The 26,094-nt window shown below is 39.2% G+C and overlaps 1 long non-coding RNA gene across 1 annotated transcript; it reads left to right on the plus strand.

The window, feature by feature from the left end:
- Positions 1–22,636: 22,636 nt before the first annotated feature.
- On the plus strand, positions 22,637–25,514 carry LOC147374362 (uncharacterized). The gene is made up of 2 exons (XR_015162668.1): positions 22,637–22,827; positions 24,787–25,514. It is a non-coding gene; the product is annotated as an uncharacterized LOC147374362 (long non-coding RNA).
- The last annotated feature ends 580 nt before the right edge of the window (positions 25,515–26,094 follow it).

Here is a 26,094-nt window from a genome sequence, read left to right on the forward strand (position 1 = left end):
GGCGTGCTGCAGTCCATGGGGTCGCAAAGAGTCAGACACGACTGAGTGACTGAACTGAAGTCTTCTAATCACATACCTCCAGCCCTAGGTCCATGCAGGAGGGTCCCTATCAGTTGTCATAGTAGTCAAATATTTAAATATGAAATAATGTGTTTCTCTAAGAGGACTTCCCTGTCAGAAAAACATACCTGAGCAAAAAGCAGAGTTATGGCTCTCTGGTCAGATATGGCTCCTATTATAGATCAAGCAATTAACACTGTGGCTTATAAAATTATCTCCTTTCATATGATTAGCTGAAAACAGCTCCTTAGAGTCTGATCCCCCTTGGGTAGATGGATAGAGTTGGATTTCTAGTTCAACAAAGTAAAGATGCTACATTTGTGGAGAGGACTTTTTACAGCCTCAGATGTCCCAGGCAGAACAACAAGCCTGTGGCACAAAATTTTCTGAAATCACTTGAAATCTGTTGCAGTGTGATAGGGGTTTACCTTGTAGATGTGAAGAAAGGAAAACTGAAACTAAAATATCAGTCCCTGCATGCATTTTCTACCCTCTTACTCTGCTATATTTTTCTTCACCTTCCTTATCATTGCCAAGTCTTATATATCAGTCTTATATATCAGTTTCTTGACTCAATGCTTACTGAGTTCCTGCCACATTTAGAAGCACTCAGCAAATACTTGTTGAATGAAGAAATGAATGACTCACAAAGATACAACCCTCAGCTTTGGAAAAGTTGCTGTGAGGTTTTGTAAATTAGGAATGAAGACTACCCTTTCATGGTCCATCCTAAGTGGTCATGAAATCAATAAACCCTGGGCTGTAGTGAGAAAGGACATATCTGCTGGGAGACCCCATGGTCACAACAGTGCCATGATGATGCTTATGTTAGAGAATGATAGAAGTGTCTTAGGAGATGCTCAGTTAGATATTTGGTTTCTTTCCCGTTTGATCCCCATCTCCATTGTAGTAAAGAGAGAGAGTGCTTTTCAGGGCAAGAATAGGCATCCACAGCAGCCATAATTTCTATAGGTCCCAGAAGAAAACTAAGCTTCACTACTGCTTTTAACTGTGTGATGATCAGGTACTGGAACAGAATTAGCAACAGCCAGAAAATGGAGTTGATGAGGATTCTCGAAGAGAAAGTGTCTGAGTAATTACAGTTGGAAATTAAATATTATATTGGCTTTTTATTATATATAATATATTGGCTAGTATACAGGCATTGAACAAAGGCATTAAATTAGTCCAGCTGAATCAGCATTGGTTATGAACATAGAGGAGGCCATCTCCTACTCTTCCTCAACCCTGCTCTCTTTGGGCCTGCTGGAGCTCAGAGTCTGTTCTTACAAATCCCAATATCCTCAACCTCTCATCCCTGGATGTTCCTGTCATCATCCTGCTCTGATGGAGACATGACTCTTTTTTTTTTTGTAAATTAATTTATTTATTTTAATTGGAGGCTAGTTACTTTACAATATTGTAGTGGTTTTTGCCATGCATTCACATGAATCAGCCAGGGGTGTACATGTGTCCCCCATCTGAACCCCCCTCCTTCCTCCCTTCCCATCCCATCCCTCAGGATTGTCCCAGTGCACTGGCCCTGAGCACCCTGTCTCATGCATTGAACCTGGACTGGTGATCTATTTTACATATGGTAATATACATGTTTCAATGCTATTCTCTCAAATCATCCCACCCTCACATTCTCCCACAGAGTCCAAAACTCTGTTCTTACATCTGTGTCTCTTTTGCTGTCTCGCATATAGGGTCATCATTACGGAGTCATGACTCTATTGAAAACTCTCCCTTCCTGTTCTCTTGCATCTCTGGTGCGTGGTGACCATGGTTTCCTCCCCCAGTTTTATGTTATGGGGCCTGGAGGTAGGATGCATTTCCTTTTCACTCCTCATTGCTACTTCTGGATCATCATTCTCTTTCCCTAAATACATCTTGCATTACATGTCAGGTTGTCAGGTAATGTCACGCATTCCTCCCATTTTGCTGATATCCATCATCTCAAGGTCATTCCTCTGTGCTCCTGCCTTATGGCCACAGTCCTATTCCAGTTTTGATTCTTGGCAATTTCAATACAAACGTAGACTGTCTCTCCATCCCCCTAGCCTTTCACCTTTTGTCCCTCCCATGGTCAAACCAGACCTCGTCATTACCCATCCCTGTATGCCCTCCATAATCTCCGTATATGCACGTCTTCTCTGACCCCCACTTCTTCTCTTCCCAGTACACATTCTCTAGCACCCTCTTTTCTGCATAACAAGGCACCACAGACAGGGCGGGTTAAACAACAGACAGTTCTTCTCACACAGGTCAGAGGCTGGAAGTCCAAGGTCAGGGTGTCAGCAGGTGGATTCCTTCTGAGGGCTGTTGGGGGATAATCTGCTCCATGCTTCTCACTTGGCTTCTGGTGGTTTGCTGGCAACCCTTGAGCTTCCTTGGCTTGCAGACACATGACACATTGGTTTCCAGTCTCAGCCTTGGTCTTCAAATGGCATTCTCCCTGTGTGTGTGTCGTGTTGAAATCTTCATTTCTGAAAAGGCACTGGTCATATTAGATTTAGGGGCTAACTTTATTCCAATATGACCTCCCCTTAATGCAATGAATGACATTAGCAGTGACTCTATTTCCAAATAAGGTCACATTCTGAGGTACTAGGACTTTACCATATAGAATCTGAGAGGATACAGATGTAACCCACAATACACCCCATTTCCAGCAATCCTTCACCTCTACTAGGACCTATAATCTTATCCTGTGTGTTCCCTGATGCCTTCTTCCCTCCAAACCCAGCTGTAACACCACAGTATCTCATTAGAATCACTCCCTTGCCCACCCATGGCAACTCTCACTTTGTTGAACTTTCTTGGTTAAGCCACACCCTGGGGAGGTCGAGCTCTCTGCCTACTCAATGCTTTTTACAATTATAAATAATGAATTAGATCTATGCATATTGCTTGAAGTTCCAAAAAATTCCGTACTGATAACAGGTGACACCTAAGATATGGGCACATTCATCAGAAGCAAAGAAGTACGAGGCCCTAAGACTGCAGCTGTATCACACTGTCTGATTGTGGAATCTCCCTCTGGCAGTTTGCTTGGGTTTTCTGATTAGTAGTGGATCTTTTGAAAGTTCTTTCTTTCTTCTTTTAAAAAAAAAAATCTATTATTTATTGATATATTTATTTGACTGTGCCGAATCTTCTTTGTTGCAGGAGAGATCTTTAGTTGCCGCATACGAACTCTTAGTTGTGGCATGTGGGACCTAGTTTCTTGACCAGGGATGGAACCCAGGCCCCCTGCATGGGTATTGAGCAGTCTTAGCTACTAGACCATGAGGGAAGTCCCAAGCGTTTGTCTTCTAGTGCTAGTGAATATCTTCTTTGATGTTGGTGATCCTCAGCATATATTAACACAAAGCTGAACAATTGAACTTACTCCAATTTTTGGACGTGTTGAGTGATGTCATTTGCCCAAAGCTCAGGAAAAGAATGCAAAGATGAAATCATGAACAATGGAAAGATTGGAGGGACAAATATGGAGTGAACAAATTGTTGAAAAGAAAGTAATTCTTTTACAAAATTGGTTGCTTGGAAAGATGTAAATTATAGCACTTTATATTTGTTAGTCAATTCCTTACCCACTTTGAATCCATGGGTAAATTTACATGAGCTACTCTGTCTTCCCAGGTTCTCTGTGTAAGGCTTTCCTGACACCCCTAAATTTGGAACCCCAGGAACTTATTCTGGTTACTATAGCCCTGGGGCAATCCTCTTTAGGGATGTGTGGTAGATGGAGGCAGGGTGGACGGACGGGGGGTGGGGGTGGGGGGTGGGGGTTGGGGGGAGGAGGAGGGAGCTGTATAAGGGAGCTATATGAGGGATGCAGGGGTCCCCACTTAGTGGGACAAATTGATGAGAGAAGAGGAAAAAACCTGTTCATGTTATTGAGGTAACATGTACTGGGTTAACAATATAGTTGAACTATGCAGTTCCATGAAATTCTCCAGGCAAGAGTGTTGGAGTGGGTAGCCGTTCCCTTCTCCAGGGTATCTTCCTGACCCAGGGATCAAAACCAGTTCTCCTGCATTGCAGGCAGATTCTTTACCATCTGAGCTACCAGGGAAGCCCTAATAAAATAATAGTAAATGCCGGGGTCCAGCCCCGGCTGATCCAGGGAGTTCGAAGCGGGGACGGCGTCAGCGAGGATCAGGATACAATAGCTTCAATTAGATATTAATTAGAGATATAAAGAGTAATAGAATAAGGATAGCTCAGTAGGAAAATTCAGTGGAGAAAAGAGGCTGAGTAACTTGGTTTATGTGGGAGACCAATAAAACTTCAAGACAAGAAGTTTGCACCACTTATGTAGGCTGCAGGCGTCCTTCTGTTCTCCCGAAGGAGAGGAGACATGAAGCCTCCCCGGTCAGATCTTAGAAGCCCAGGCAAAATTAGTAAGCATGGCGGGTTCTGCGCTCCAGATGGAGACTCAGCCAAAGTGAGAGAGAGAGCGACATGGGGAGACCAGTCTTCTGAGGAACTGATCCCAATTCTTTATTTTCCATGGTCTACTTTTATACACTGAGATGTTATGCAAAAGTCATGCGGGGTCAGCAGTCCTGACTTTGATAAAAGTGCTTCATACAAATGTATACAGAGGTCTTAGGGATGTTACATCATCTTCTGGCCAGGGGGCCTGCTGACAATTTATGACCCTCTCCTTGTGACAGCGGTCAGTCAACCAGGACACTTATTTCTCCAGGGGTGATTATTCTTAAAACAGACTCCACCTTCCGAAGGTACCAGATAAAGTTACATTCCTATAGGGTGAGGGTGTAGTGGGTTTTAATTAAGGATAGAATTTACTTAGCCTAAGGTCTAACGTGATTAATATCAAAGGTTAATACTTATTTCTTCTATATATTCATTAATGTGTGTAAGGGCAGGGGATATGGAGACTTAGCAACAAACATTGGCTCAACAAATGAAAAACCCTTCACCAATACAATTTCTAATCAGCCCACTATACTTATACTAATGGTTTTTCTAACTTCTCTAAAGAACCTGTTTTTAGAAGGTTTAAAGCATCTCGTGCCTCTCACAGTCGGGAGGCTGTGAGCAATCACATGCGGCCGGACGAGCCTGTCAGGCAGGCCAGAGAAACTTCAGAGGAGTTTGTAGGTTAAAACACTCTTGTCACGCCCAGGAGTTTTTATTAACTGGAGCTCTAAGTTAACTCCTTCTCCGAAAGAGGTGGTGGGGGACAGCCCCCCGTAAAGTCAGAGGTGTAGGTGAGAGCACAAAGTAGTAAAGTAGGCAGGCTCTGGTTATGGGGGTAGATGCTCGAGGATTTCCAGGGGGACTCCTGAGGCTCGATCTGGCCTTTGCGTATGTCGAGCCTCCTTCCTCATGACCTTTGCCATGGGTGGAGTGCCTCACGCTGGCCCCCAACAAGTAAAGTTAATAAAGTGTTTTCTGTGGCTGTTTGTTGCAACTACATTTTCAAAACATGCTTGCTTTTATTTTTTAATGAACAATTGCTGTGAAAGTGGTTGATACTATATTTTCTAATGTGTTGTGGGGAGGAAAAGGTCCATTTCAGTACATTGTAGGTACACTTTGAATTGATAATTCTACAGTTCTTCATTGCAGAAAACAGAAACAGGTGATATAATAAAAAAAAAAAAAAAGAACTTTTGGGTGGCTCTCACTTTGCTGCCCTGTGATTCACTGAGTTAAGTTGCAAATGTTGGATGTGTGGCTAAGATAGAATGACTTTTGATTTTGAGGATTCATGAGCTGATTGAGTCCTGTGTGTCTTTATGTTTTGACACCATTTGAGTGAAAGCTTTGTGGTGTTTTGACATCACAAAGCAGCAGAGAGGCAGGGTTCAAAGAAGGAAAAAAGTGAGCATGTGTGAGTTTGTTATCTAAAAGCATCCATTTCCTGCATAACATCAGAAAGCAAGGTTAGGTCACTGCTGATGGGGTACATGATGCAGAAAGCAAAACTACTTTTTGTTTTTAAGCCCAGGAAGATCCAACCACTTGCTTTCATATGACTATTCTTTGAACTAAAATATTTGCAGTGAATATAGAATGGCAGCAAAATCAACATTCTTAGGCTCCGCATGGAGTACAAAGTCCCTCCAAAATACGCTTGTCATTGACACTTATTAGAGTTCATCCAAAGAAACACTAATATTTTATACTATTTATTTGGAAAATTTTATATTGAATATACAAATATATTAAGCAAGTTATTTAGTAATTGGTCTCTTTGTTTTAAAGTGATAAAAATTTCTGATTACTTCATTTCCATTTATATTCATGGTAACAGATCATGATGTGCAAAAAATTGAACTTTACTAGGCCATGACATTCTGGAGATTTTCCTTAGAAGTCCTAATCTGAGCCCCCAGTCTGGTAATAAATGTGAACATTCTTCTTAGTGTAGAATTAAATATAATGGGTGAGATGAAATTGCCATTTTTTAAAGTTTGTTTTTCTTTTAAGAAATTAGAAGTTCAAGGGTGTTAGCATATACTTAATTTCTTTTTATTTGTTTTTGCAAAGCAACACTTTTTTTTTGTCAACAGAACCTATCTAGAGGTGGTGTCTGGACATTGGGGGTCTGAAGAGATAGATCAGAGTCGTGAGGACAACTCTGGCCACTCTTGGTGTCCAGGTGGTTAGGGGCAGGGTCTGGGTGGGCAGCAGGAACTTGGAGCCCCCAGGAAACCAAGGAATGGGGTATCAGCTCCCCTGGCTCACCCGTGGGAGACCAGTGAGGGCCATCAGCTCAGGCCTACTGAGCCAGGCAGTGGGGTTGCGGTGGGAAGGACGTGGGGGATCTGATACGAAGGGGGGTTATTTTGTTTCAGCTATGCACATTATTCAGTCATTTCCTAGGAGTTAACCTCACTCAAAATGTACCCTTGTGCCTGATAGTGAGTGCAAAGGGCCTGAAGACAATGGAGATACTTGAATATCTACCAACCAAATATATAGACTTGAGGTCCATGTAGATAGTTCTCAGATGGGAACAGTGGGTGACTGCTTATGGGTGCCAAAATATGAGACTTGGTATGAATCCTCCATGAGTCTTCTTTTTTTCATTAAAAATATTTATTGGTGTATAGTTGATTAACAATGTTGTATTAACTTCAGGTGTACAGCAATATGATTCAGTTATACATAAACATACACTCATTCTTTTTCAGATTCTTTTCTTATATAGGTTATCACAGAATTTTGAGTAAAATTACCTGTGCTTGTTGGTTATCTATTTTACATATAGTAGTGTGCGTATGTTAAACCCAAAGCTCTTGATCTATCCATCCCCCCACATTTCCCCTTTGGTTACCATAAATTTGTTTTCAATATCTGTAAGTCTGTTTCTATTTTGTAAATAAGTTCATTTATATAATTTTTTAAAAAATGAGATTATAAATATTAGTAATATCATGATATTTGTCCTTTTTTGTCTGACTTACTTCACTTAGTATGATAATCTCCAGGTTCATTGTTGCTGCAAATAACATTATTTCATTCTTTTTAATGGCTGAGTAATATTCCTTTGTACATATGTACCACATTTTCTTTATCCATTCCTCTCTAGATGGACATTTAGTTTCATTCCATGTCTTGCTTATTGTAAATAGTGCTGCAATGAACAAATTATGGTTTTCTCTGGATATGTGTCCAGGAGTAGCATTGCTGGGTCATAGGGTAATTATGTTTTTAGTTTTTTAAGGAACCTCATTCTCTTCTTTATAGTGGTTGTACCTATTTACATTCCCACCAACAGTTTAGAGGAGCTCACTTTTTTCCACACTCTCTCCAGAATTTGTTTGTAGACTTCTTGATGATTGCCATTCTGATTGGTGTGAGGTGATACCACACTGTAGTTTCGAGTTGCATTTCTCTAATAATTAGTGATGTTGAGCATCTTTTCATATACTTTTTGGCCATCTGTATGTCTTCTTTGGAGAAGTGTCTATTTAGATCTTCCCATTTTTTGATTGGGTTGTTTGTTTTTTGATTTAGATTTGCATGAGCTGTTTGTACACTTTGGAGATTAATTCCTTGTCAGTTGCTTCATTTGCAAATACTTTCTCCCATTCTGTGGGGTTTTTTCTTTTGTTTGTCTGTTTTGTTGATGGCTGTGCAAAAGCTTTTAAGTTTAAATAGGTCCTATTTGTTTATTTTTATTTCCATTACTCTACAAGGTAGATTAAAGAAGATCTTGCTGCAATTTATGTCAGAAAGTTCTCTGCCTTCATGAGTCTTTTGTGTAACAGAGTATTTTAACATTGTTGAATTCATTGGGGGGAAAAGGCATATTGCTAAATCAAAATACATGAATACAGTGAAAAAGTTACAAAATTATTTTCCTATTTTTTAATTTATTCCAATGAAAAAATTACTTGGTTAAGATTATTAGAGAAAAATACTGCTGAAATCAGGCTCAATAATCATGCAGAATTTGGATTGATAGGACCTAGGTATGAAATGTTAAAAATAAATATAAAAATATCATTTATATGTGAAATCTAAAAAATTGTATAAATGAACTTATTTACAAAACAGAGAGTCACAGATGCAGAAGACAAACTTATGGTTACCAGGAGGGAAAGAGGGGGTGGGATAATTTGGAAGATTAGGATTGACATATATACACTACTACATATAAAACAGATAACTAGTAAGGGCCTACTATACAGCACAAGGAACTCAATATTCTATAATAACTTATATGGGGAAAGAATCTTAAAAAGTGTGGATATATGTATATGTATAACTGATTCACTTTGCTGTACGCCTGGAACTAAATAACATTGTAAATCAACTATACTCCAATAAAAATTTTAAAAAATCAATGGGATTATAAACTAAACCATTTCCTTTGTGAAAGATGAAATGCTGTCACAAGTAAGCTAGTGTTCCTAATAGACTATGACTTAGAGATGTTACAAGTTAGAGGAAACTTTAGAGATACATGTAGTTCAAGCACTTTATAAATTTTAGAAACCAAGAAATTGAACCAAGAGTAGTTACTTGACTTGCCCAAGGTCACATGGCCCAGCATCAGGACCAAGGGCTAGGGTACAACCTTGGATTTCTAGTACTAAGATTCTTTAGTATTCCGTGCCGTCTCATGCCAACATTCCAAGACTGCCTTTGCAAAATTCCATTTAAACATGGCTCTTATTTACTGGCTGTGGATGGGTTTGCACAAAACCATGTGGATGGAGGTCTGAATCACATGAGCACATGTTTGACAAAGTGGTATTAAATGACAAAAAGCCTTAAATAAATATGACTTTCGGTCTATTTGAAATTGTAATGACAAGGTTTTTTTCTTGAATGTTATCTTATAAATATCACATACATACTTTAAAGAAAGGACTCAAAATTAACTTTTATTTATTTGGTTTTTAAAAATCTTGGCAAGATCTGTTGAGATAATTATTGCTGGGGAAGCAGTGAGGTGATAGAAAGATTACCAGATGCCTAAAGGAACTGCCTTTCCATCCTGCCCACCACACATGAGCTGTGGAGTCACTCCCATTTTCCGATCAAATAAAGCAGGGATACTAATGACTGCTCTACCTCCAAGAAACACTCTAAGGATTAATGACACATTAAGTGAAGTGCTCCAACTGTTTCATGCTTCCCAAGTAGAGTTAGAACAGAAGAATTAGACTTTAGACTACAACTTCTTTAACCTGGAATTTCTTTACTGAATCTTAGCTTCAGAAGACTCCAAGAAGTCAATCTAGTGATTTTTCCTCATGGCTCAGGCACCCCTTCTCAGACAGTCCTGAGAAGAAAGGCTGATAATGGATTCTCTTCAGGGCAAGGTGATTGTTCCATGACTTAGCAGACCCAAAAGAGAAATAAGTTCATTTATTGAACAAAAATCTGTCCCTGTAATTTTTTAAAATAGTCTGAGTTTTTCATTTTGAGCTACATGGGTTTTACTAATTCTTAAAATATTTGAACTCAACTACCATGTTTCTCATAAATTTTCAATATTATGGAAGGAAAGATGATGATGTTATGGAGTGGCTACTATGCAGTATTAGCTGCTTTTTGTCTAGGTGTTTTCACTTAAAACTCAAAAAAAGGCTATACCACATGTCTCCATTCCTGCATTGATGAGAACAACAAAGTGGGCCACAGACTCTAGAAATTAGGCAGACCTGGATTTGAGACCTGGTTCTACCACTTGCTAGCTATGCAACTTGCAAAAGTTATTTAGTCTCTATGATCCTTGACCTCTGTGTGAATGATAATAATTATGACAAACCTAGACAGCATATTAAAAAACAGAGATATTACTTTGCTGACAAAGGTCTGTATAGTCAAAGCTAAGGTTTTTCCAGTAGTCTTATATGGATGTGAGAGTTGGACCATAAAGAAGGTTGAGCACAGAAGAACTGAGGCTTTTGAACTGTGATGCTGTAGAAGACTCTTGACAGTCCTTGGAGTTCCCTATCAACGTTGAAGCCAAGCCTTTGACCAACACTCTTTGGGTGAGGTTGGTTTCCTAACTATGAAGCAAGCCACCCAACCATCTTCCTAACCCCTGACCTACATGTTTCCATTTTAACAATAAAAGTAACACACCGTGAGAATTGATAAATGCTATGTTAAAACCAGTACTTTCTGTGCCTGTGTGTTTCTCTGAAACATGGGCAACCAAATCTAAGAAAGGAAATGAAATGAGGTTGACATAATTTCGTCTTAGTGAATCCACTCTCATCGCCAGTGTTCAGTATCCTTATCATGTATTGCTTACAAATCATACATTCTAGAATTTTTCTTGGAATCTGCATGAGGATCACTAATTTCTATACAAATCTCACACCTTCACCCTTTTGGGAATAGAGAGATTTTCCAGCCACTCAATACCTCTCTTATTCTTCATTCTCAGCAGCAGTTGTCTGATTTCATCTGCAAATTTTCTCCATACTTTGAGATAGAATTTGAACTCATTTAGAATGGATGAGGGCTCTCTTACTATCTATCTCTTTTCCTATTGTACATTTTAATTATCTCTTAATAATGTTTGTTCTGTAACTGGTGTACGTTTTCCATGAGAGAGATTGATACTTCATGAGTAGAAAATTGATAAAGCAGAAAATTGAATAGTTCTTTTGTTGTGCTATTATTTGTTAAGTTTATACTGCCTGAGATACAGCATGCCTATCCCTTCTCTGATCTTTTCCTGACTACAGAGAGTAAAAAGAAAAACAACTTTCTTGTTGTCTTCAGTGTTTATCTCAGTCCCAACTTATTTTGGCCCTTTACTTTCTCATATTATGTACACTAGTTTTTATTTTTTCTTCTTACACTCATGACTCTGTCCACCTCCATCCATCTTTCTGAACTCATCAGAGACCCCTCTGGGCCATAGGAATTTGAAGTCTTATGATTCCAGATCTAGTGTTTCATCCAGTTCCTTTCAGACAGCTATCTATTCTAAGGCCACCTCTTTACTTACAATGTTGACTTTTTCATTTCAACCCCAGGACCTCAGTTATGGTCAATTATGAGAGACTATTGATCCTTGTTACATTTGCTTTTCAAGCAGCATGTTTTTTTCCTCCACAGTATCTATTTTTCATAATGCTGAATGAATTCTATTTTTAAAGTCTGCATCCCTCTTGTAAATATATCCCCTTGTTATTTTATTTTTTTGAAGCCCCATTTCTGAAGGCCTGACCATTACCTTTTTCACTGTTGTGAAATATCAAGACCATTTTCTTCCAAGGCTTCCTTGTTTTGACATTTTAAACTTCTTTCTTCTCGTTGGTCAAACTGGAATCCAGAATAAAAGTTTAAAAAGAAATTTCTTCCTTTCCCTTCAGAGGGAAAATTTTCAGCAACACAAACCAAGAACAGGTCACTCATTCTGCTGTGTACTGACTTGAATGCTGTGCTGTGTGCTAAGTTGCTTCAGTCATGTCTGACTCTTTGCAACCCTATGGACTGCAGGCTGCCAGACTCCTCTGTCCGTGGGATTCTCCAGGGAAGAATACTGGAGTAGGTTGCCATGCCCTCCTCCAGGGGATCTTTCCAATCCAGGAATTGAATCTGTGACTCTTACGTCTCTTGTACTGGTGGGCGAGTTCTTTAGCACTAGTGCAACCTGGGTTGCATATGTCTCCTCAGATTTATGTCTACCTGGAACCTGTGGATGTGACCTTACTGAAAAATAGGGTCTTTGCAGATATAATCAAGTTAAGTCCTACTGGACTGGGGTGGGGGTGGGGGAATAAATTCAGTGTGATTAGTGTTCCTATAAGAAGAGGGAAATTTGGGCCCTGGGAGAACACCATGTGAAGGCCTTGGAGGCCAAGGTTGGAGTGATGTGTCTGCAAGCCAAAGAATGCCAAGAATTGCAAGCCAACGCCAGAAGCTAGAAAGAGACAAGAAGGATTCTTCCCTAGAGCCTTCAGAGCGGGCATGACCCTGCCAACACCTTAAATTTAGACTTCTAGTTGCCAAACTGTGAGACAATACATTTCTGTTGTTTTAAGCCACCTAGTTTATGGTAATGTACATGGCAACCTTAGGAAATTAGTGATGTTGTTAATAGCATAAAACCACCACCAGGGTCCAGACGGCCAATGCTTTAGTAGTTTTGCTTTGTGTGTTAGAAGCCAGAGTGGTGAGGTGGCAAAAACATTGACTTTAGACTGAGAAGACTAGTGCTCAAGCCTTGGATCTACTGTTTAAGAATTGGGTGATTTGGAAATTGTAATTAACCTTACATAACTTCCATAAAATGGTGATAACACATAACTCATCTGCTAGGATTACTGTGAGGGTGTAAAAGTAAAAAAAAAAAAAAATTGAGAAAGCATGTTTAAAATTATAAAGTCCCCACAAAATGTTGTTCAGCATTTTTAAACCTTTCATCTGGCTGGGTATCTCTATTATTTTCTCTTGAAGATAGTAGTTTTATTTCAGGGTTTGTTCTCTTTTAAATGCGTCTGCCCTCAGATTTTGAACTTCCATGGGAATATGTACATTATTTTTTTTTTTTAATGAAATGCATGCCTATAATAGAACAGTGTATCCCTATGTAGACATTGGGACACAGTTTTCCTATCTTATCCCTTCATTGAAACATTTTCCCTTTCAGTTCAGTTCAGTTCAGTTGCTCAGTCACATCTAACTCTGAGACCCCATGAACTGCAGCACACCAGGCCTCCATGTCCATCACCAACTCCCAGAGTTCACCCAAACCCATGTCCCACTGATCTCCAGTAACATATTGGGCACCTACCGACCTGGGGAGTTCATCTTTCAGTGTCCTATCTTTTTGTCTTTTCATACTGTTCATGGGGTTCTCAAGGCAAGAATACTGAAGTGGTTTGCCATTACCTTCTCCAGTGGACCACATTCTGTCAGACCTCTCCACTATGACCTGGGTGGCCCTACACGGCATGGCTTAATTTCATTGAGTTAGACAAGGCTGTGGTCCATGTGATCAGATTGGCTAGTTGTCTGTGATTGTAGTTTCAGTCTGTCTTCCCTCTGATCCCCTCTCTCAGTGCCTACCATCTTACTTGGGTTTCTCTTACCTTGGACGTGAGGTCCCTTTGCACAAGGTATATTTCTATATTGTATTGTATGCATCTTATCAATCTCTTGATGTTTCTGAGACACTGTTTACCATTACTTACCTAAAAATCTTATATATATATATATATATAAGATATATGTGTCTTATATATACATATACTTCTTATATATATGATATGTGTATCTTATATATAGAAACATAAGTTATATTCTCTCTCTCTATATATATAGAAACATATATATTTATATGTTTGTGCATTGACATTTGAGTTCCAGAGTTTCTTCCTGACCTATTTCTATGATATTTTATCCTGAGAATTATGAGATTTCTCTTCCATGGGATTCTTGTAGTTATTCATTGTGTCTGTTTTTAAGTAATTTCTGTCTTTTTTCCCCCCACTGAGGGTTGGTCTCCTCCTCAATTCTATGCTGCATTATACCCTCACTTCCCCAGAGGATTTGAACATAGCCTTCTTAAAATTCTCTTCTAGCTGATGTTCCATCATTCTGCTCCATGAAATGTCTGTTTTCAGACATTACCCTAAGTTAAAATGTCATTCTGTGATTTTTAAAAAAAATTGTTTTTTTCCTCACATCCCAGAAAAAAGATTTAAAGAAGACATAGTGTTCTTCCCACTTCAAATATCTGAGGGACTGTCATTTGGACAGGAATGAGACTTATTCTACATAGAACCATGGGTGGAAATTATAGAGGCAGGTGTGACCTTAGTAAAATAATAATAAAAAACATTTCTAATGATTTGAGCCATATCAAGACAGAATGGCAAGGCTCGTATGGGTGTCAGCTCTATTTTTGGAAATGACAGTCTTAGGTCATGTTCTTTATTTTATTTTTTTATAGATTTATTTTTTTAATTAATTAATTTTTTTTTTTTTTACTTTACAGTATTGTATTGGTTTTGCCATACATCAATATGAATCTGCCATGGGTGTACACGTGTTCCCCATCCTGAAGCCCCTCCCACCTCCCTCCCCATACCATCCCTCTGGGTCATCCTAGTGCACCAGCCCCGAGCATCCTGTATCATGCATTGAACCTGGACTGGCGACTCGTTTCGCATATATTATACATGTTTCAGTGCCATTCTCCAAATCATCCCACCCTCGCCCTCTCCCACAGAGTCCAAAAGACTGTTTTATACATCTGTGTCTCTTTTGCTGTCTCGCATACAGGGTTATTGTTACCATCTTTCTAAATTCCATATATATGCATTAGTATACTGTATTGGAGTTTTTCTTTCTGGCTTACTTCACTCTGTATAATAGGCTCCAGTTTCATCCACCTCATTTGAACTGATTCAAATGTATTCTTTTTAATGGCTGAGTAATACTCCGTCATGTATCACAGCTTTCTTATCCATTCATCTGCTGATGGACATCTAGGTTGCTTCCATGTCCTGGCTATTATAAACAGTGCTGTGATGAACATTGGGGTACATGTGTCTCTTTCAATTCTCGTTTCCTCGGTGTGTATGTCCAGCTGTGGGATTGCTGGGTTGTATGGCAGTTCTATTTCCAGTTTTTAAAGGAATCTCCACACTGTTCTCCATAGTGGCTGTACTAGTTTGCATTCCCACCAACAGTGTAAGAGGGTTCCCTTTTCTCCACACCCTCTCCAGCATTTATTGCTTGTTGACTTTTGGATAGCAGTCATTATGACTGGCATGAAACGGTACTTCATTGTGGTTTTGATTTGCATTTCTCTGATAATGAGTGATGTTGAGGATCTTTTCATGTGTTTGTTAGCCATCTGTATGTTTTCTTTGGAGAAATGTCTGTTTAGGTCTTTAGCCCACTTTTTGATTGGGTCATTGATTTTTCTGGAATTGAGCTGCAGGAGTTGCTTGTATATTTTTGAGATTAATTCTTTGTCAGTTGCTTCATTTGCTATTATTTTCTCCCATTCTGAAGGCTGTCTTTTCACCTTGCTTATAGATTCCTTTGTTGTGCAGAAGCTTTTAATTTTAATTAGATCCCATTTGTTTATTTTTGCTTTTATTTCCAATATTCTGGGAGGTGGGTCATAGAGGATCCTGCTGTGATTTATGTTGGAGAGTGTTTTGCCTATGTTCTCCTCTAGGAGTTTTATAGTTTCTGGTCTTACGTTTAGATCTTTAATCCATTTTGAGTTTATTTTTGTGTATAGTGTTAGAAAGTGTTCTAGTTTCATTCTTTTACAAGTGGTTGACCAGTTTTTCCAGCACCACTTGGTAAAGAAATGGTTTTTTCTCCATTGTATATTGCCTGCTTTGTCAAAGATAAGGTGTCCATATGTGCGTGGATTTATCTCTGGGCTTTCTATTTTGTTCCATTGATCTATATTTCTGTCTTTGTGCCAATACCATACTGTCTTGATGACTGTGGCTTTGTAGTAGAGCCTGAAGTCAGGCAGGTTGATTCCTCCAGGTCCATTCTTCTTTCTCAAGATAGCTTTAGCTATTCGAGGTTTTTTGGATTTCCATGCAAATTGTGAAATTATTTGTTCTAGCTCTGTGAAAAATATCGTTGGTAGCTTGATAGAGATTGCATTGAATCTATAGATTGCTTTGGGTAGAACACTCATTTTCACTATTTTGATTCTTCTGATTCATGAACATGGTATATTTCTCCATCTGTTAGTGTCCTCTTTGATTTCTTTCACCAATGTTTTATAGTTTTCTATATATAAGTCTTTAGTTTCTTTAGGTAGATATATTCCTAAGTATTTTATTCTTTTCATTGCAATGGTGAATGGAATTCTTTCCTTAGTTTCTCTTTCTATTTTCTCATTATTAGTATATAGGAATGCAAGGGATTTCTGTGTGTTGATTTTATATCCTGCCACTTTACTATATTCATTGATTAGCTCTAGTAATTTTCTGGTGGAGTCTTTGAATAGTAGTGGTGAAAGTGGGCACCCTTGTCTTGTTCCTGACTTTAGGGAAAATGTTTTCAATTTTTCACCATTGAGGATAATGTTTGCTATGGGTTTGTCATATATAGCTTTTATTATGTTGAGGTATGTTCCTTCTATTCCTGCTTTCTGGAGAGTTCTTATCATAAATGGATGTTGAATTTTGTCAAAGGCTTTCTCTGCATCTATGGAGATAATCATATGGCTTTTATTTTTCAATTTGTTAATGTGGTGTATTACATTGATTGATTTGCAGATATTGAAGAATCCTTGCATCCCTGGGATAAAGCCCACTTGGTCATGGTGTGTGATCTTTTTAATGTGTTGTTGGATTCTGATTGCTAGAATTTTGTTAAGGATTTTTACATCTATGTTCATCAGTGATATTGGCCTGTAGTTTTCTTTTTTTGTGGCATCTTTGTCAGGTTTTGGTATTAGGGTGATGGTGGCCTCATAGAATGAGTTTGGAAGTTTACCTTCCTCTGCAATTTTCTGGAAGAGTTTGAGTAGGATAGATGTTACCTCTTCTCTAAATTTTTGGTAGAATTCAGCTGTGAAGCCGTCTGGACCTGGGCTTTTGTTTGCTGGAAGATTGCTGATTACAGTTTCAATTTCCATGCTTGTGATAAGTCTATTAAGATTTTCTATTTCTTCTTGGCTCAGTTTTGGAAAGTTGTACTTTTCTAAGAATTTGTCCATTTCTTCCAAGGTGTCCATTTTTATTGGCATATAATTGCTGATAGTAGTCTCTTATGATCCTTTGTATTTCTGCGTTGTCTGTGGTGATCTCTCAATTTTCATATCTAATTTTATTGATTTCATTTTTCTCCATTTGTTTCTTGATGAGTCTGGCTAATGGTTTGTCAATTTTATTTATCCTCTTAAAGAACCAGCTTTTGGCTTTGTTGATTTTTGCTATGGTCTCTTTTGTTTCTTTTGCATTTATTTTTGCCCTAATTTTTAAGATTTCATTCCTTCTACTAACCCTGAGATTCTTCATTTCTTCCTTTTCTAGGTGCTTTAGGTATTGAGTTAGGTTATTTATTTGACTTTTTTCTTGTTTCTTGAGGTATGCCTGTATTGCTATGAACCTTCCTCTTAGCACTGCTTTTACAGTGTCCCACAGGTTTTGGGTTGTTGTGTTTTCATTTTCATTTGTTTCTGTGCATATTTTGATTTCTTTTTTGATTTCTTCTGTGATTTGTTGGTTATTCAGCAGTGTGTTGTTCAGCCTCCATATGTTGGCATTTTAAATAGTTTTTCTCCTGTAATTGAGATCTAATCTTACTGCATTGTGGTCAGAAAAGATGCTTGGAATGATTTCTATTTTTTTGAATTTACCAAGGCTAGATTTATGGCCCAGGATGTGATCTATCCTGGAGAAGGTTCCGTGTGTGCTTGAGAAAAAGGTGAAATTCATTGTTTTGGGGTGAAATGTCCTATAGATATCAATTAGGTCTAACTGGTCTATTGTATCATTTAAAGTTTGGGTTTCCTTGTTAATTTTCTGTTTAGTTGATCTATCCATAGGAGTGAGTGGGGTATTAAAGTCTCCCACTATTATTGTGTTCTTGTCAATTTCCCCTTTCATACTTGTTAGCATTTGTCTTACATATTGCGGTGCTCCTATGTTGGGTGCATATATATTTATAATTGTTATATCTTCTTCTTGGATTGATCCTTTGATCATTATGTAGTGTCCTTCTTTGTCTCTTTTCACAGCCTTTGTTTTAAAGTCTATTTTATCTGATATGAGTATTGGTACTCCTGTTTTCTTTTGGTCTCTGTTTGCATGGAATATCTTTTTCCAGCCCTTCACTTTCAGTCTGTGTGTGTCCCCTGTTTTGAGGTGGGTCTCTTGTAGACAACATATATAGGGGTCTTGTTTTTGTATCCATTCAGCCGGTCTTTGTCTTTTGGTTGGGGCATTTAACCCACTTAAGTTTAAGGTAATTATTGATAAGTATGATCCCATTGCCATTTACTTTATTGTTTTGGGTTCAAGTTTATACTCCCTTTTTGTGTTTCCTGTCTAGAGAAGATCCTTTAGCATTTGTTGGAGAGCTGGTTTGGTGGTGCTAAATTCTCTCAGCTTTTGCTTGTCTGTAAAGCTTTTGATTTCTCCTTCATATTTGAATGAGATCCTTGCTGGGTACAGTAATCTGGGCTGTAGGTTATTTTTTTTCCATCACTTTAATTATGCCCTGCCATTTTCTCCTGGCCTGAAGAGTTTCTATTGAAAGATCAGCTGTTATCCTTATGGGAATCCTCTTGTGTGTTATTTGTTATTTGTTGTTTTGCTGCGTTCTTTGTGTTTGATCTTTGTTAGTTTGATTAATATGTGTCTTGGGGTGTTTTGCCTTGGGTTCATCCTGTTTGGGACTCTCTGGGTTTCCTGGAATTGGGTGATTATTTCCTTCCTCATTTTAGGGAAGTTTTCAACTATTATCTCCTCAAGTATTTTCTCATGGTCTTTCTTTTTGTCTTCTTCTTCTGAAACTCCTATGATTCAAATATTGGGGCGTTTGACATTGTCCCAGAGGTCTCTGAGATTGTCCTTATTTCTTTTAATTCGTTTTTATTTTTTCCTCTCTGAATCATTTATTTCTACCATTCTATCTTCTACTTCACTAATCCTATCTTCTGCCCCCGTTATTCTACTATTTGTTGCCTCCAGAGTGTTTTTGATCTCATTTATTGCATTAATCATTATATATTGACTCTTTTTTATTTTTTCTAGGTCCTTGTTAAACCTTCTTGTGTCTTCTCAATCCTTGTCTCCAGGCTATTTATCTGTGATTCCATTTTTTTTTTTCAAGATTTTGGATCATTTTCACTATCATTATTCGGAATTCTTTATCAGGTAGATTCCCTATCTCTTCCTCTTTTGTTTGGTTTGGTGGGCATTTCTCCTGTTCCTTTACCTACTGGGTATTCCTCTGTCTCTTCATCTTGTTTATATTGCCATGTTTGGGGTAGCCTTTCTGTATTCTGGCAGTTTGTGGAGTTTTCTTTATTGTGGATTTTCCTCACTGGGTGGGGTTGTGCAGGTGGCTTGTCAAGGTTTCCTGGTTAGGCAAGCTTGTGCTGGTGTTCTGGTGGGTGGAGCTGGATTTCTTGTCTCTGGAGTGCAATGAAGTGTCCAGTAATGAGTTATGAGATGTCAATGGGTTTGGAGTGACTTTGGGCAGCCTGTATATTGAAGCTCAGGGCTATGTTCCTGTGTTGCTGGAGAATTTGCATGGTATGTATTGCTCTGGAACTTGCTGGCCCTCGGGTGGTGCTTGGTTTCAGGGTAGGTATGGAGGCATTTGATGAGCTCCTGTCAATTAATGTTCCCTGGAGTCAGGAGTTCTCTGGTGTTCTCAGGATTTGGACTTAAGCCTCCTGCTTCTGGTTTTCAGTCTTCTTTTTACAGTAGCCCAAGACTTCTCCATCTATGCAGTACCGTTGATAAAACATCTAGGTTAAAGATGAAAAGTTTCTCCACAGTGAGGGACACCCAGAGAGGTTCACAGAGTTACATGGAGAAGAGAAGAGGGAGGAGGGAGATAGAGGTGATCATAATGAGATGAGGTGGAATCAAAAGAGGAAAGAGCAAGGTAGCCAGTAATCACTTCCTTATGTGGACTCCACAGTCTGGACCGCTCAGATATGATCATGGAGTTACACAGAGAAGAGAAGAGGGAGAAAGGAGACAGAGGTGACCAGGATGATAAAAGAGGGGAATCAAAAGGAAAGAGACATACCCAGCCAGTAATCAGTTCCCTAAGTGTTCTCCACCGTCCGGAACACACAAAGAGATTCACAGAGTTGGGTAGAGAAGTGAAGAGGGAGGGAGGAGATAGAGGTGACCTGGTGGGGAAAAAGGAGAGTCCAAAGGGGGATAGAGCAGTCAAGCCAATAATATCTGTCCAAGTAAAAATGGTACTGAAGATTGGATTCTTTAAGGTACAAAATTGATAACAAATACCAAAAAGCAAAGATTAAAAATCTAGAGTAGAGGTTGGATTTTCAAAAATACAATATTAAAGTAAAAAAAGTCACAAAAATTATAAAATATATATATATGAAGTTTGCTTTAAAAAAATAGGGTCTCTCTCTCTCTCCTTTTTTTTTTTTTTTTTTGCAAAGTAATAGTAGATTGCTCCTGCTGCTGCTAAGTTGCTTCAGTCATGTCCAACTCTGTGTGACCCCACAGATGGCAGCCCACCAGGCTCCCCCATCCCTGGGATTCTCCAGGCAAGAACACTGGAGTGGGTTGCCACATCCTTCTCCAATGCATGAAAGTGAAAAGTGAAAGTGAAGTTGCTCAGTCGAGTCCGACTCTTAGCAACCCCATGGACTGAAGCCTACCAGGCTCCTCTGTCCATGGGAGTTTCCAGGCAAGAGTACTGGAGTGGGGTGCCATTGCCTTCTCCAATAATAGATTATAAAAATGAAAATTAGAGGAATAAAAGAGGACTTAAAAATAAAAAAAATTAAATAATTATAGTAAAAACAGTAAAAAATATATCTAGGACTTTGTCTGGTGTTGTTGTGGGCAGTGTGGGGTCAGTTCATTTTTGGATAGTTCCTTGATCTGGCTTCTATTTGTCAAGATCTATAGGCCCCTTCCTATGTAGTCGGTACTAACTACAGGGTTTTAATCTGTTGCATCTGTCACTTCCAAGGCAGTTCTCTCTGTTTTAGCTTCTTCTGTTTGCTGGTCTCTTCAGTGTTTAATTTCCGCCCTGACATAAGGGGGCGGTGATGGACACTCTTTTAGGCTCACTTGTTCAGTTGTGCTGTGGGGAGGGAGGGATGCTGCAAATAACACTGGCGTGTGCTCACAGTGTCTTGGCCACACTGGGTTTGCCCCCGTTCACATCGTGTGTGGTTTCCCTGTCTATACTGCTTAGGCTCTAGGTTGCTCTGCCTGGAACTGTCTGAGGCCGGCCCTGGGTTGTAGGCACTTCCCATGTCTAAGCTGCTCAGGTTCAGGTACTCAGGTAGTCCTCAGAGGTGCAGACTCAGTTGGGCCTGCATTTTGTGCCCTTCCAAGGTCTGAGCAGCTCAGGCGACCAGGTGTTTGGTGAGCGTGGTTGCTGAGACTTATCACCTCCCCCATCCCTGCCAGTTGGTTTTCTGGGTGTACAACCAGCACACCTTCTCAGGCAGATGTTGACTGTCCAGAATCCCAAGAAGTCTTGGTTAGCAATGAAGCCTGCTTGCAGTTTGGTAGATGATGCCTCTCTGGGGCCATGATTGCCCTCTTCCGGCTCTGGCTGCCCTCACCTGCCTGTCACCAGAGGGGGATGGGTGGTTTGCAGCCGGTTAGCTCTGATCAGTCCTTTGTTCTGTGAGCGGGCCTGGCGGTGTCTTAGGTTAGGGCTTTTCGCCTGGTAGCTATCCCACAATCTGGTTTGCTAGCCCAAGTAAGTTCCCTCAGATTGTCCTCGGGGCATTCAGGCCCGGTCCTTACTCTAAGCAATACAGCCCGTGCCTCCCTGCCCAGCCCCCGCTTGCTAGTGGCAGATGCAGGCGTCTGTGCTGGTTTTCCACTGGGAGTTACCGTTGGGCACATAATCTGTGGGTTTTCATTATTTATTTATTTTTCCTCCCGGTTATGTTGCCCTCTGTGGTTCCAAGGTTTGCCACAGACTCGGCAGTGAGAGTATTTCCTGGTGTTTGGAAATGTCTCGGTTTTTTAAGACTCCCTTCCTGGGACAGAGCTCCATCCCTACCTCTTTTGTCTCTCTTTTTATCTTTCATATTTTTTCCTACCTCCTTTTGAAGACAATGGGCTGCTTTTCTGGGTGCCTGATGTCCTCTGCCAGCATTTAGAAGTTGTTTTGTGGAATTTACTCAGCGTTCAAATGTTCTTTTGATGATATTGTGGGGGAGAAAATGGTCTCCCTGTCCTATTCCTCCGCCATCTTAGGACCGCACCCTAGGTCATGTTTTTAGAAGCAAAGCCTGAAATGGAAATTTTTGTGCAAGTGAGTCATTGAGAATGTCCTCTCAGGAGGAAACTACAGAAGAACAGGGAAGCAGGATACAGCCAGAAAAGAAGCTGAGCAGATTTGAGTTCAACTAAAGTCTAATCTGAAACTGACCCCACAGGAAGTTCTGAGGCCATTACATCAGTCAGTCATTGCCTGTGGACTGCCCATGGAGGAGACGGGAGAGGCATAGCCCTCATGGGCATTTCCAGGAAACTAAGCTCTGCTGAAGGCAATTCTTGGGTGAAGGGTATAGCTGTGAGCTGTCAGCAGCAACACTCAACAGTTTTGGAGGATGGAGGCATCAGCCAGGTAAATGGGGTCTGAATAGGGCACCCATAGAACCTACTACAAAGGAGATGATTGGCCATATTCCAGAATAGTAAGGGAACAAGGAATCCACACATGTGAGTTCTAGCTTTAGTTCTGCTCATGATAATTTTTGGATACTCCATAGCTAATATCCGGTAAAATAAGAGTAATGGAAATTGTATTCAGTAAAGTCCCTTTATCTCTAAAATTCTCTTGTGGTGGCAAGTTGTAGAGGAGTAGTTCTTGACATATGGGCTGAAGACCACTGAGGTGGGGTTAGCGAGAGGACAAAGACACTGGTTACTGGGCCTGCGAGATCATATACACCTCAAGCATTGTATTCATATTAGTGATGTGAATTATTATTATTTTTCAGTTATATATGATAAGTGAAATAGATTTTCAATTTAAAAACGTTATGGAATGCATCCTAGTGGTTTTATATAATGTGTTTTCTCAATCACTGGATTCTAAAGGGAATTTTCTGAGGGTAAGTTGGAGAATTTTCTAAAGTTATATTGACAAAAGGGAACATACATACAGCATTGAATTAGATAATACCTAAGAATTCATGTGAATTTGTTTACATTACCTGGGTTTTACCAATTTGGGTTGTGATTTTCTTCATGGTAATTTTTCAGGCATGTATGGTCCATTTTGGCATATGAATATTCAGAATTAATGGGAATAATGAGATAAATTAAATGCCTCTCTCTGAAGGGTATATATAGCATTTGAGAGCTGGAAATTGTGTGTGTCTCCTCATTTTAATGATGAGGAAACTAAGGCTCAAAGTCATACTGAGAAGATATACAATAATGTCCCAGACTCCTGGTTTGATTATTATGACTGCTATCCCATGAAGGCAACTAATAATTCAAATTGTGAAAAATTAAAGATAATTGGTCAGACAATGTGTCATTGCTTAAAAGCAGAATTAACTGATAACTTATGGCATCTTGAATTTTAGGGAACAGTTTTTATACGGATCCCTGAAGCTCATTTTTACAGTAAGGTTTACTATACTGTGGCTCTTTGTCTCTCTTTCCCTCTCTGTTTTTAGATTTCTATATTTAATCGATACCTTCTTCAACTCCATATAGTTTTTTTAAAAAGTATAAATTTATTTATTTTAATTGGAGGTTAATTACTTTACAATATTGTATTGGTTTTGCCATACATCAACATGAATCCGCCACTAATGAGGTGGATGAAACTGGAGCCTATTATACAGAATGAAGTAAGCCAGAAAGAAAAACACCAATACACTCCATATAGTTTTATCTAACCCCTTTCCCACAATTTTCTAGCAAAGACTTGTAACTTGTATTTTCATTTTTAACCTTTTTCAAATAAAGATAATTTTCCCCTCAGAGGTTACAACATTCAAGAATAAAACAAATATTGTAGTATGCTGATGTGGATTATTTCTATAATAATCATGTGAATAGTGCCATAGAAATAGTGAGAATATTTTTATTTTCATGCCTTCTGTGGCTCAAGTGACTGCATCTGAAAATAAATAGAAAATAATAGAAAATAGAAAATAAATAGTTAATAGAAAATAAAGGATTTGTCCAGAGAGGAGAGGGCTCCTAGATGAGTGTTGGTTCTGATGAATAAATAGAACTGGGCTTGAACTGCTACCAGATGTCCACACCAAGCACTAAGAGAAAGAACAACTGAGTGCAAGAAAAATTTGCCCAATGTTCTTCTAATATTGGCTGTTCCCTGACCATGAACCTCAGAGGAGGCAGCCTAATGAAGCCCACATCAACATAGAACCTGCAATGAGCCCTCCTTCATGAGAAGCAAGACTCCCTAGCTCTGGGGAGACCTAGATCACCCATTTGTGTGAATTCACCTCTCTTCACTCATAAACAGCAGTAGACAAAGGGGAGCTCTCAAACTTGTGTTTGAAGTGTGGATGCTCACTGAAGCATTATTTTTTTTTAACAGCAAAAAGGAATAAATAGACGAAGGAAGGATGAGAGGAAGATGACAAATGTCTGCACCAATAGAGGAATACTTCTGTCACTGAACCAAACTTGGGTCCACTTGTCTGTGCACAGTAAAGTCTATCTACTGACATAGGGTTGTGGGGAAGGAAAGTGCAGCGTTTATTGTAATGTGCTGTACAAAAATTGGGGACAGCTAGAGCTCAGTCTGAGCTCCCCGATGGCTTCCAGGGAAAGATTTTTAAAGAAGAGTGAGGGAGGGAGGTTGTGGGTGCATGATCAGCTTGTGGACATTCTCCTGCTTGGCAGTGGGACACATGGGAGTTAACATCATCAACCATCTAGTCACAATCCGTCTAGGGGTCCACGTGCTTGTGGGCAGTATACACTTTCTCTGCCTGGTGGTGGGTTCAGCAGCTGCAAAGCAGCTCAAAGGACATGGCTCAGAATATTATTTATAGCCCTTAAAGAGGAACCAAAGGTCCTTGAGTTTGTTTAATTACAACTATTATTATTTTGTCTTGCTTGACTATTTTCCTTTCTGCATTTTCTCATTTCTCTGATTAAATTTATTCTTTGACTAAAATTTTTCAAAAGGCAGGCAGAGGACACTGGGGAGAGTCCTGTTCTGGGCAGGTCCCATAGAGCCCTGCTCAATTACCCTTAGATAAGATGTATTATGCTCCTGTTACAAAACTGTACAATAATTAAAAGACTTAGACAAATCTATATGTATTGATATGGTACTATTTTATTGAGGGAAAACCAGATTGTGAGACAGTATTTATATAGGATACAGTCTTTGTTTTTTTTAAAGGTCTGATCATTTGGGAAGGGTCTAGAATATTCTGCAAACCATGAACAATGATCACACGGGGTAGTAGGAGTTTGAAGAAGGTGAGAAGAGTTGAGTGTGGGTCTTTAACTTTTTATTTCAGTGATGTTGCTTGAAACTTGTGTCAAGGAACATGCATTGCTTTTGTAAATGAGTATTTACAAATAAGCAAAAACTTTTTTTTTACAGATAAGTATTATTTTGTAAAAATAATAACTGCACTAGAAAAAAGAGGTTACATGACACCGACACACACACCTTGAAAGATCTGTATAAAAACAGCAGCACTGTTCCGCTCTAAGGCAGTAAACTTACAGTACAGATTTTTACATTCTTTATACTTTTCTGTATTTTTCCAGCCATATTATCATCAAACCAGAAAAACCATTTCAATGAAAAAAAAAAACAAAAACTTTAGAGTGGAGTTTCCCTCTTGCTACTGTTTTTCAGCACTAGCCAGACATACTAAACATT

The sequence above is a fragment of the Bos grunniens genome, chromosome 4 (assembly GCF_055505025.1).
Source record: "Bos grunniens cultivar Pamir isolate PY7600 chromosome 4, Bosgru_T2T1.0, whole genome shotgun sequence".
NCBI classification, from domain to species: Eukaryota; Metazoa; Chordata; class Mammalia; order Artiodactyla; family Bovidae; genus Bos; species Bos grunniens.